The sequence below is a fragment of the Oryx dammah genome, unplaced genomic scaffold (assembly GCF_014754425.2).
Source record: "Oryx dammah isolate SB20612 unplaced genomic scaffold, SCBI_Odam_1.1 HiC_scaffold_27, whole genome shotgun sequence".
Taxonomy (NCBI): Eukaryota; Metazoa; Chordata; class Mammalia; order Artiodactyla; family Bovidae; genus Oryx; species Oryx dammah.
The window spans coordinates 49,358,487-49,371,514 of record NW_024070211.1 but is presented as its reverse complement, the minus strand read 5'-3'; the positions used below and the strand labels follow the sequence as shown (position 1 = coordinate 49,371,514).

The 13,028-nt window shown below is 37.9% G+C and overlaps 1 protein-coding gene and 1 long non-coding RNA gene across 2 annotated transcripts in view; both read left to right on the top strand.

Annotated features, from left to right (window-relative positions):
• PLCL1 (phospholipase C like 1 (inactive)) overlaps nt 1-13,028 on the top strand; it is a 370,926-nt gene that overhangs the window by 94,292 nt on the left and 263,606 nt on the right. The window lies entirely within an intron of this gene.
• Nucleotides 6,807-8,512, top strand: LOC120854655. Its single transcript, XR_005719035.1, has 2 exons — nt 6,807-7,553; nt 7,596-8,512. It is a non-coding gene; the product is annotated as an uncharacterized LOC120854655 (long non-coding RNA).

Below are 13,028 nucleotides of genomic sequence, written 5' to 3'. Positions count from 1 at the left end.
GTGATTACTGGTTCTGAGTGCTAGGCAGCTTTTTCCTAATCAACTCCTAAGAAAGTAAAATTTGAATAACTCCCATATCACTTATTTTGGTATAATAACATCAGAGAGGGGATACTGTGATTCGTTGGATTGTTTTTTGCTTAGTAGTTCTTTACTAGCATATCTATTTCATGAGATTATTTGCAAGATAGTTACACAACTACTTTATCATCCTTTGTAAACAGTTGGTTTCTGCATGCTTGTAAATTAGGAAGGAGTAGGAATTAGAATGCGTTTGCTGTCCTTAAGAATGGTTGTGTAGGATCAGCAGGCCCTGGACTGTGTGTGTTTGTCTAGAGTTGAGTTTCTGTGGCAAAGCACTGGCCTGTTCATGGAGCTATTTTAAGTTATAGCAAAATGATGGCACATATTCCCTTTTTTTCAGTTGAGTGGAGTAGGAGGAGAAGTTTTGGAATCAGATGCACTTGTGTTACAGTCCTGGATCACCTTCTGACCCTTAGTCTCCCGTCTTTCAAGTGAGGGTAATGACACCCACCTCACAGCTCTGAGGATTCATGATGTGCCCCGTGACTGGAAGCACCACAAAGCCGGGGTCAGAGAAGGCGCTTGTGTTTGCAGCTCCTCTTTCTCTCTGCAGTTCCTTGCTTCCCCTACAACACCCTGGCTTGTCGAACTTGGAAGCAGTTTATCTATTTCCCTTGATAAAAAAACTTGAGGTTTTGTTTCTTATAGTAAGGGGAAGTAATTTAGAAATTTTGGCCCAGTGGACTTCCCTTCTGATTAAATACACAGCAATCCTGTGTATTGACAGAAAGGCAAGTACCTAATTAAATTATTATCAAGTTATCATTTAAGAGAAAGGATATCGCTACTCAGGCTAAAAGTGCTCCCTCAAAATGAAATCCATTGCTGTCTTTCCCTCCCCTCTTCATCCCACCCCAGTAAGCTATCCTGAGTCAGAGAAAGTATAAAAAATGCCATTGTTAAGGTCATTTTGAAAGGAAATTCTAATTTCTGTGTGTGAATCTAAAATAAGAGTATGGGTAACTCAAAGATCATTTTAATTTTTCTTTTTGTTGTATATTTTTCATTTATATGTAACAAAATGTTCATATGTAGCAATTCCTGTAAATCTTAATGAAATCAATGAGGGCTGTTTTCTGAGATAGATAGTATTGTGATGTTTGTAAAACAGGTTGTAAAATAAAATAAAATTAAATGCTACTGTCCTTTTGGTTTGCTGGTTTCAGTGAGCAAATTTCATTATGTTTACTTAATCAACATACCTTGAAAAAATTTCTTTTTTTTGCACAAATTTGGTTAACAACTGAGAAGCACTTCAGTAATAAGTTGTATTTCACCACACAAATGCCATTTGTATTTATTTAATAGAAGCAAAGTTGGGAACTTTGCAGTTTGGTGTCAGAGAACAATCAGGAGAACCAAAATTAACATGTAAAATATGAGCTTTGGATGAGAAGACTTGAAGGAGAATGAAACACATCAGTGGACATTCCAAAACATGGTGGTTTAATGGCTGATTCATGTTGATGTTTGACAGAAACGACAAAATTCTGTAAAGCAATTATCCTTCAATTAAAAGATAAATTAATAAAAAAAAAGTTTATTGGAACTAAACTCAGCAATTCCTACTGAAATTCCACCATCTTTTGGTGGTACTGTCACATATAATGAAGTCTTTTATTGGTCGTTGCTGTTCTCATTCAAGAATTATACATCAAGCTTTGCTTTACAGGACAAAATAAATTCTTAAAATGGCTAGCTGAGACTAGAATTATACAGCTGAGGAGCAAAAGAAATCAAACTATACCTTAAAAAAATGAAACCTGTGACATTGACCCAGGTGTCCCAGGCTTTCCATGAACTCAGAGAGGCAGATGATAAGCTGTCCATGCTTTAGTGATGGCATCTGTATTCTGCTCATACTCTGAATTTTAAATTGTGGTCAGAGATTATTTTATCTGGTGGACAAATTATACCAATAGAAACACAAGTAGGATAATACTTTAAAAACTCTTCAACAGGTTAAAAAAATCATTGTGGGACGTGTCAGATATATGCATAAATAACTAGAACAGTGTCAATAAAGCATAAAGACAATCATATTGTGAGACCTCTTATTTCTGTCCCCCATTCTGTTTCTCTGCTCCTCCTTCCACTGCTTTCTTTTCCCAATATGGAGTGTTTTGAAGCAAGTCACATCACCCATAAATATTTCAGAATGTGACTCTAAAAAAATAAAGACTATTCCCAATATTAAACAGTTTGAAATGGCTTCTTTTATGTAGGAGAAGTGTAGAATGTGTGAATGGTGTTTAATATCAGGCATACATATTAAATTGTATATCCATATGACTCCACACATCTGACTTCTTCCAAGTTTATTTTCTACAAACCACTGCTTTTACTGCCTAGTGTTTGGTGGTCTTTACTTATGTAAAATTTAGTGAAAATGTTAGAGCAGCTTTGGGTTTGTTTTCCTTTCATTGGTGACTTTTTTCTAGATAGAATTTTTGTCTCTGCAGAGTAGTTGCTCTTGTTTTATATGGAAATATTATTGATGAGAACTGTTCCACATGACCTCTGGTGACTCTAATGGTGCTCTTCAGTCTTGAAACCACTCCTTCTATTTGAGAGCAGATGGAAAGAGGATGTTGTTGTTGTTCAATTGCTCAGTCGTGTCTGACTCTTTGAGACTCATGGACTGCAGCACACCAGGTCTCCCTGTCCTTCACCATCTCCCAGAGTTTGCTCAAATTCATGTCCTTTGAGTCAGTGATGCTATCCAACCATCTCATCCTCTGTTGTCCCCTTCTCCTCCTGCCTTCAATCTTTGCAAGCATCAGGGTCTTTTCTGATGAGTCAGCTCTTCATATCAGGTAGCCAAAGTAGTGGAGCTTTGCTTCAGCATCAGTCCTTCCAATGAATATTCAGGGTTGATTTCCTTTAAGATTGACTGGTTTTATCTCCTTGCTGTCCAAGGGACTCTCAGGAGTCTTCTGCAGCACCACAATTCAAACGCATCAATTCTTTGGCACTCAGCCTTCTTTACGGTCCAACTCTCACATCTATACATGACTACTAGAAAAACCATAGCTTTGATTATATAAACCTTTGTCAGCAAATTCATGTCTCTGCTTTTTAATATGCTGTCTAGATTTGTCATAGCTTTTTTTCCAAGGAGCAAGCATCTTTTAATTTCATAGCTGTAGTCATCATCTGCAGTGATTTTGGAACTCAAGAAAATAAAATCTCTCACTGTTTCCATTGTTTCCCAGTCTATTTTTCATGAAGTGATGGGACCGGGTGCCATGACCTTAGTCGTTTACATGTTGAGTTTTAAGTCAGCTTTTTTAGTCTTCTTTTTCACCTTCATCAAGAGGCCCTTTAGTTTCTCTTCACTTTCTGCCATTAGAGTGATGTCATCTGCATATCTGAGGTTGTTGATATTTCTCCTGGCAATCTTGATTCCAACTTGAGCCTCATCCAGCCCAACATTTCGTATGATGTACTCTGCATAGAGGTTAAACAAGCAGGGTGACAATATACAGCCTTGATGTACTCCTTTCCCAATTTTGAACCAGTCTATTGTTCCATGTCCATTTCTAACTGTTGCTTCTTGACCAGCACACAGGTTTCTTAAGAGTCAGTTAAGGTGGTCTGGTTGTCCCATCTCTTTAAGGGTTTTCCTCAGTTTGTTGTGATCCCTAAATTTAAGATTTGGTATTTAAGGCACATATGCCATTTTTATTAGGAAAACTGTATACAGTACTGCTTTTAGTATTTTCTTAATAAGCTACAAAATATAGATGAACATTATGAACGTTTTCATAATGATGCTTTTGTGGATGGGACAGCGACTTGTTTTTATGTTTTTGCTTTCATTTTGTTTAACCTATGTAGTATCTACTTGTGCTAGATTTGAGGATTTGATTTGACATGGATGACTTTGCAGATTAATGTAAAAGGACTTGTATAATAATGATGTTTTATTTTTGTAGAAGAGAATGGATGCAATATAGAGTGTTTTTTGGTTCAGATTGTGGTTCTGGAGACAAACTGCCTAAGTTCTGAGTAGCTGTTCCACCAACTAATAGCCACGTGGTCTTGGATAAGTCACATAACTTCTCAAAATCTCAGTTTCCTTATCTGTGAAATCAGGATAATAAGAGTACTTATCTCTTGTATTTTTTAAAAATATGAATTCAATGAAATAGAAACAACATTGTTATTAATTTTGGTTTAAATTCAGTAGGGATATTGTTACTGAACACTTTTTGAAGATGCTCTAATCACATTAGTTTCCCAAAACTTAAGGATTTTTGGTTTCTGGAAGTCAGGTGAATGTGAATTATAAATCAAGAAGTGTTAAGAGACAAATTTGTTACTATGAGGTCTGATAGCTACTAAATAGTTTATATGAGGAGTTTCATGCACTTCAGGGGTGTGATCTATTGATATAATACTGTATATACAATATCTTTTCAAGAAGCATTTGATAGCTGAAAACAATTTTCTTTGTCATGTTAAACTCTAGTTGACCTTCAATCCCATTTAGATTGAGAAGCTGTTAAACATCCTGTATTTTGGTTTGTGCCATATGTTGTAGTAATGAGTCCAGCAGGTTCATCATCTCCATGCAGAGTAGCCAGGCATGTGGGCCAGAGAGGCTTGTGTCCACCTTGAGTAGGTGGAGCCTTGTGCAGTGTTCTGGCATCTGGTCCTTTGGGGACTATGCCAGGCTGGGCTCTTCCTAGTCCACAGGGCTTGATAACCTGTCCTGAACCCCAAGGCTTGATCAGGTTGAATTGCTTGGCCTGCTTAGTGGGTCCTTGCCTGGCTTGGTGGGTCCTTGGAGCCTTTAACCTTAGCTTTTCCCTGGGATAGGTCACCACATCCAAGGGCCTCAACAGATCAGGGGATGGTAGGACACACTGAAAATGGAAGCAGTACCAAAATGGAAAGCGGAGAGACACCTACCTGCTTCATGGAGTTGCCAGATCCCATTCTTGGGTCTTGTGAACTTGGAGCTCGTCACTCTCTAAGTATACTTTGTTTTATTTTTGTCAGGTTGGCATTTCACACCCTAGAGATGCTTAATGTGTCATTTGCAAAAGTTGAAACATCAGATTACTCAGTCTCTTCTAGTCCATTTATAAAACGTACAGCGAGGCTGATCTTGGCATCACTCCGAGAACACTCATGCTTGGCCCTTCTTGCATCTGAGAAGTACCTCTTCATCCCTAAATTTATACTCCTTTCCTGTTTCATGTTCCTGATGGAATATGTCCCATAATACCTATAATTGATTAAGATGAGATTGTGGATGTGTTTAGTTTCCTTCCTCTTTGACTCGCACGTCCTGTTTCAGATCTCAGTTCTGGCACTTACGAAGTGGTTACATTCTCCTCTCTCAGCCCCTATTTCCTCAGCTATAATGTAAAGATAATGATAGTATTTACTCTGAAAAGTTGTGCATCCTGTATATTGCACCACAGAGCACTCAGTGCAGTACCTGCCACATCTTCCTCTGTCCTAAGTCACCAAGTCGTGTCTGACTCTTGCGACTCTGTGGAGTGTAGCCCGCCAGGTTCCTCTGTCCCTGGGATTCTCCAGGCAAGTATACTGGAATGGGTTGCCATTGCCTTCTCTAGGGAATCTTCCTGACCCAGGGATTGAACCCACGTCTCTTAGTCTCCTCCACTGGCAGGTTGGGTTCTTTACCACTAGTGCCCCTGGGAAGCCCTGTCATATCTTAAGGACTCACAAAATATTACTAGTTTTGCTATTGTCATCACCACACCAACATATACTCTCTTTGACCAAAACCACAAAGCACATTTCTATTTTGTGTTTGTCATATTCCTGTTTGCTCTTCAATATTTATTGAATGTGGACAGCTCAGGTACTATTTTCTAGGCCCTGGGAAATAGACAAACAAAATAGAGTCGCCACTAAAATCACACTTTTGTTTTTAATACTACTTTGGTATTAAATAAATTGAATTGGCAAAGATCTCCAGTGACCTTCTTGACAAATCTAAACAATGCTCTGGTCCTGCTCTTATTTGGTGCTTTGTAAAATTTGGAACTGTTACTTATTCCCTTCTTTAAACTCTGTCTTTCCTTGAATGCTCTAATACCATACTTTCTTTTGATTCTTTTCCTAACTTTCAGACTTTTTCCTCTGACCATTGATCTAATTTTTTTTTGTCTGTCCTTTATTCTTTAGGTTTTTGCTCCTGATTCATTCATTTTTCCTCTTCTACTCTTCTCAGAGATTATAAACTGGTGACTTTGGAGGAAATAAATTACTCTCACACAAAGTCATATGTCACATTTAGGATGCTTTAGAGTCAAGTTTTCTTCATCTGGAACTATCTAAATACTTAGTGGTTATCAGCAATAATTATCAAAGGGGTGGTATAGTTTAGATGATTTTGAGTTTTACCTGGCCATTTCTGTTGTGAAAGTAATAAAAAAAATAGTAGAAAGTTTATGAACCTTAATTAAATGAAGACTTTAGCTGGTGCAGTCTGATGAGGTGCTGCTGCTGCTGCTAAGTTGCTTCAGTCGTGTCCGACTCTGAGCGACCCCATAGACGGCAGCCCACCAGGCTCCCCGGTCCCTGGGATTCTCTAGGCAAGAACACTGGAGTGGGTTGCCATTTCCTTCTCCAGTGCATAAAAGTGAAAAGTGAAAGTGAAGTCCCTCAGTCGTGTCTGACTCCTAGCGACCCCATGAACTGCAGCCTACCAGGCTCCTCCGTCCATGGGATTTTCCAGGCAAGAGTACTGGAGCGGGTTGCCATTGCCTTCTCCGCTGATGAGCTGCAGAGTTTTCTAATTATCCACTGTTGTTCATTGACCAGATCAAGCAAGCTCTTGCTTCAGGGCTTTGACAGTTAGGTTTTTTTCCTCCCAAGAATGTTCCTCTTCTAGATTCTCGTAAAGTTTGTTCCCCCACTTCACCCTTCACCATGCTACTGAAAATAGTGCTCTCTCCCAGCACTTTCTAGTGTCTTACTCTGCTTCACTTTTTCTTTTTAATACACTTATTACCTCCTGACATGTATGTGTCTGTGTTATCTGTCTCTCCCACTAAAATTTAAGCTTCTTGAGAGCAGGAATTTGTGTGACTTGACCACTGCTATATTCTCAGCATCCAGAATAGTGAATAGCATATAGCAAGAGATCAATAAATAGTCACCAAATGAAGAAGTCAATGGAAAAGAGTTTACTGACTTTGCAGAAGAAATGTTTTAGGATGTATTAACTAATATTAATTAAATTGCAAGTTTAGGTGAAGTGGAGCTAAAGATCATGTTTGCTTTTATAAGAGGAGTAAGGCAAGTCGTGATTAACAATAAGTGGACTTAGAAGAAATAAAATAAATCTTAGTTGGGGAAATAAAGCAAAGAGTTAAAAAAAGATCAAGAGAGGAAGCTTAATGTTATACATTTGAGTGCACTGTCCCAGGAGTCTAAGTATTCAGAAATATTTGAGTGTAGAAGTTGCAGGGCTCCCATGAGTAGTGTGAAAGAACAGAACAGTCCCTGGACCTTGGGATCATTAGCTAAGTTAGCCTTGCTACAAAATCACTAAAGAATCTGGGCAAGAAAAATCAAGTGATTGCCATTTCCTTTCAGTTTTTATTATTTCTTAATTTCCTATTCTCTTATTGTTGATGTTTTTATTTTCTATTCAACTATTATATATTGGAGCTTACAAATTGAAAGGTAATTGTCATAGATAACTTTTTTCCCAATCAGGAAAAAAGCTTAATTTCTGTAAACTAGTAAAATCTAAGGGTTTTTCTCTTGCTTGAAGGTGCATGAGAATTTTGGTTAAGGTGGATATCCTGTCACCACTCGCAAAGTTTCCACACCTACTGTGATTTTTTTCTCCTAAGATTGTAAATAGTCTTTTTTTTTTTTTTTTTAAGCTCATCATTTTCATCCTGTCACAACTTTACCACATGGGATTTTGAAAACGTCTCTAAACTAGACAAACAGAAAAGTGGATTAGGTACATATACATTGAGAAGTGATTCTTTTGGAATTGAATCTGTGACTATCAGATATTTTGCTCAGTAATAAAGATATGCTTTTCTAAAATGTACCTCTTTCATGGTAGGGTCTGCAGACAATAGAGGTTAGCTTTTACTAACCAGAATATGGAATCAGTATATGAGGAGACTTTCAATCTATTTTATTCATCATTACTCAGTACAGATTGAATGCTTATATTATAAAATGTGTGAGACATTGTTAAGTGTACAAAGTTGAGTTAGAAATAAGTAGTTTATAATCTACCAGAAAGGACAGGGCAAGAATGCAATCACTGCAATACAAATAAGCCCCATAATAAATAAATAAAATATAAGCTGATGAGGTACACAAGACAAAGGCATTGCTCCTAGTCAAGATTCAGAAAAGGCAAGAGGCAAGAAGTGATATTTATGGTGAATCTTAAATAAGATTTTCTGATGAATGGAATGGCAATCTGTATTAGCAGAAGCACAGAGGCGAAAAAGTATAGGTCATGTTAAAGCAGCAACAATCTTCCAGAAAAGGCAGAAGGGGATGAGGTCAAGAGATAGGGTGGAAAATTTACCTGTGATAAGAAAGAAGAATACTTCTAATTGAGAGAAACACAGACCTCCAGGGAGAATATTCAGAGTAACTTGAGGTATAGGAATAAAGGAGATCATTTCATAGCTTCAAATTCATTAGATTATGGGCAAAGTGATCTGTTGAGAAGGAAGGGGATAGAAGGTATCTTCAGATCCACTTATTCCGTGAATTTTACTTTAGAGGTATAGGTCTTGAGAGGTTATGGCCTTGTCCAAGGTGACAGTTTAACACAAAAGAAACTAGAATCTACATCCTGTGATTTCAACTCCAAGTGTTCTTTCTTGTTAAAAGTCAAAATTCTCCCAAAGACCTATATATCAAAAATAATTTTCTAAGTTAAGCGTTTCTCATTAAATAAGTAACTTTCATCTGTGAACAGGATAATTTAGACTATAAAAGAAATTGGATGAACCCTTATAAACTTGTCTTCTTAGAGGGTAAAAGAAAGATTTATTGCTTTCAACTGAAATACCACAACAGAAGCACTATATTGTTAAAGCAAGGGTAGTGTCCTGACTGACTGAGGAGACTGTTGGGGTCCCTAAGTAGTTCCTTTTCTTTACTGTCACACTGTTTTTGTGGGTCTTGTGTCCAGCTATCCTGCTACAACCAAGAAAGAGAATTCTGGGTCTGCTGCTCTTATGGATCTATAGGCCCTGAAATGGATAGTTCCAAAAAGTGTCTTATTTCCATTTAAATTCATGGGTTTTTCATAACTTGCAGTTAGACATTAGAATGGTTTCTAGTCATTCATGCCATTTGATCATCAAGTGATCAAGTGATCAAGTGATGATGGGGTGGCAACATCAGTAATTGTTGGATTTCAGGCAACATTGCAAGTTTGAGGTAGGCAGCTATGTCTCAAGTGTGAATGCAATACTGTATCATTGCCATTACATGAGCTTGGAGAAGAACAAGAAGTTAAGGTTAGAGACGAGAAGTTTGGGTAGACAATATAGTCCTTTTTTTTTTCTTCTTAATCTCTGGCAGAGGCAACTCATCAATAGTTTTATAGGCTGAAGAACTGTTTGCACAGATATAGAAATGAACTTACTGTGATGAAGAAGATCAGAATGGATTTTTCACCCCTGGCATTTAAAAATGGCAAATTCTAGCCTTTTCCATGTGCACACATATGTAAGCTAAGACACTGATAATCTTGAGATAATCCGCATGTTAGCATGTGGGGAAACAGTAGATCAAGTGCTGGGAATAAACCTCTCTGATTCAAAGTGAGCTGAGAACCTTCACACGAGGGTATTTTAGTTTCTGAGATTTCCCAACCTGGATTTTGCTTATGAGATTTAGTTTCAGAGGCAGATCTTAATATCCAGGGCAGGAGATTGTTGATTCTGCATTTGTGTTACTGTTGATGTAAAAGAAGCTACATTTTGCACAAAATCTGTGTCTAAAATCTGTTGATGTGGTTCATGAGATTTTATAGACTGTGGGATAGTTAATGTAAACACACATTTATGGAACAAACAAAAAAGAAAGTTTGATCCATTAGTGGGCAAACTGGTGTTAGCATGAAGTGAAGTGAAGTCACTCAGTCGTATCCGATTCTTTGAGACCCCATAGACTGCAGCCTGCCAGGCTCCTCTGTCCATGGGATTTTCCAGGCAATAGTACTGGAGTGGATTGCCATTTCCTTCTCCAGGGGATCTTCCCAACCCAGGGCTCGAACCCAGGTCTCCCGCATTGTAGACAGACGCTTTACCGTCTGAGCCATTCTTTTTCCTTCATTTTAGTCTTTATTAATTAGGAGAAGTTCTAGTAGTTCTATAGCTCAGAGTTGAGAGTCTGTCCTTAAATGACCAGATAACAAATATTAGGATTTATAGGTCATATGGTCTTTATTGTACGTACTTAGGGGCTTCCCAGGTGGTGCGGTGGTAAAGAATTTGCCTGCCAATGCAGAAGACACAATAGATGTGGGTTTGACTCCTGGGTCAGGAAGATACCCTGGAGGAGGAAATGGCAATCCACTCCAGTATTCTTGGACAGTATTCTGTCCATGAAATCCATGGACAGAGGAGCCTGGTGGGCTACAGTCCATGGGGTTGCATAAAGTTGGACACATGAGCATGCATGTGCGTGTGCACACACAGACACACACACAGATACACACACGCACACACACGGCTAGCCACTATTTTACTGCACAAGCAACTGAAAACAATAAACAAATGAATGGGTTTGATTATGTTTCAGTACATCTTTGTAAAAACAGACGGTGAGCCGTGGTCTGGTGACCTTTGCTCTAGTTCAATGTCTGTATTTTACTAAATCTCAAAAAAGTGTCTGGCTAAAAGTTGCACAATGGCAGACTTGGGACAGAAGTCCAGATATCTTCCTTTCTACTCCATTGAAAGGTTTAAATTATTAAATAATTATGAAAGAGCATTCATTAGGTATGTTGCAGGTATGAAAATAACAATTGAATTTTCATGTAACCATCATAAATTCAGCTTTAGAAAGGACACATTATCATTTCCTTTGAAGTTCTGTGTGTGCACCTTGCTAATCCCTTCTCTTTTTCTTTCCACTCTACAGGTATTCACCTGCCTGAATTTTGAGCTCTTTATTCCTTTTTCTTCTTGATTTCACCCATGTATTTCTATCCTTTTTGCAGGGTTTTAAATGCTATTCTGATATGCTTTTATTTCGCTTCTCTAGTAGTATTAGAAAGTTTGGAAGAAGACAGCCAAATTCTGCTCAGTAAAGAGTGCAGATTTCTCTTTTGTTTATTCTTGGCAATATTCTGAGAAGGTCTAGGAAGCCAGAGTAACTTGCCTACAGTATCTGCCTTTAATTTACCTCCTGCCTATTCTTAGGTTTCTCATGCCAGAGCAAGGAAGGTCATGGGCTGACAGACAAGTGTAGGAGTTTAGTGGCTTTCTACTTCCACCCCCTTTCCTGAGGAAATTGCTGTGGTAAATCGGGGCTGTTTCTAGGAATGGCAAGGTCTATTGGTCTGACAGTGATTTTATCTTTGAACTAAATGCATGTGATAGTACCATGCTTTTCCAAGTTCTATTAATTGGAGAACATTTTTTAAAGAGAAACTTTGTGGCATATAATAAACAAAAAGATCAATCTCAAGCATAATATTTGTGCAACAATCAAAAATATAAATAATGCTAACATTTGTGAATACTAGATATGTGAATATCCTATATCAGACTAATATTTAGACAAATACATTTCCTTACTTTCTAGGAACATGAAACTTTTTTAGGACCTAATTTTTAGGGCATGCTTTTGGTGACTCAGTATGAAAAACACTGCGATCTACATACACAATTGCTCCAATTGTTTTCATACTTCTGTAGGTAATTCCCCTGGCTCACTGTAGATTGTTTCCCCAGGGGTAGTAAAAAGTTTGAGCTGATCCATCTACATATCTTACCTGGTCCCCTCTGTGAAAGATTGCAACTGGTTGGTCCTGTGTAATCTCTGACCATACCTGGGATGAAAAGAACTGAGTTTATGCCATGAAGGTTGGCATTTTCATGAGAGATATGTTCCAGTATCTCTCTCAGTTGTCTCAAAATGTTTTTCAAATTTCTATCCAAACTGCACCCACCCTAGTCCATAATTTCATATTTCAATTTTGATTTAATTGGCTGGGGTACAATCTGGGCATATTAATACCATAATACATTTTAAAAAGCTTTCCAGATGAGTCTCACAAGCAGCTAAGTTTGAGAGCCACTGCTCTAGTGTAAGAGGGTCATCTGTTTTAACCTGTCACCTGATGGAAGAGATTTTTGAGAGGGAGATGGATAGGACTTAGGGAATGATCACATATTTGGGGTGAGGAAAAGGGATGCATGTAAGATGTTGCCTAGGATAGTCCCATCTACTGAGATAACAACATAGGCATGATGCTTAGGAGACAAAACATGATTCAGTTTTGGACTGAGAAACTGAGCAACCCGTGGGACAGCCATTTGGAGATAAGAAAGAACATCTCAAATATTAGAGCTGGCCAAAACTGGGATAGGACTTTATCCTTTATTGCTTAATATATTGAAGAATGCCTGCCAGATATTTATTGACTTTTGCTTAAATATTTCTGGCAATAGAGAATGAATTATCTGTTCTATCTTGGAATGGCTGAAATAGTTCAAAAGTTCTTCCTTATATTGACCTTCAATCTGTTTTGTTCTGTCCAGTGAGCCTTTCTCTGCCTTTGGAGCTATTCATAGCAAGTCTTTCTCTTCCATGCCTCAGGAGAAATTTATTCTCAAATATTTTCTTCCTTGGGATCAAGGTTACCTGTTCTGCATTTAACATGTTTGTAGTACAGATACTTTCTAAGGTATCTTCTTACCAAGCTATCTAAAAAGTAAATGTTGATTAAACTT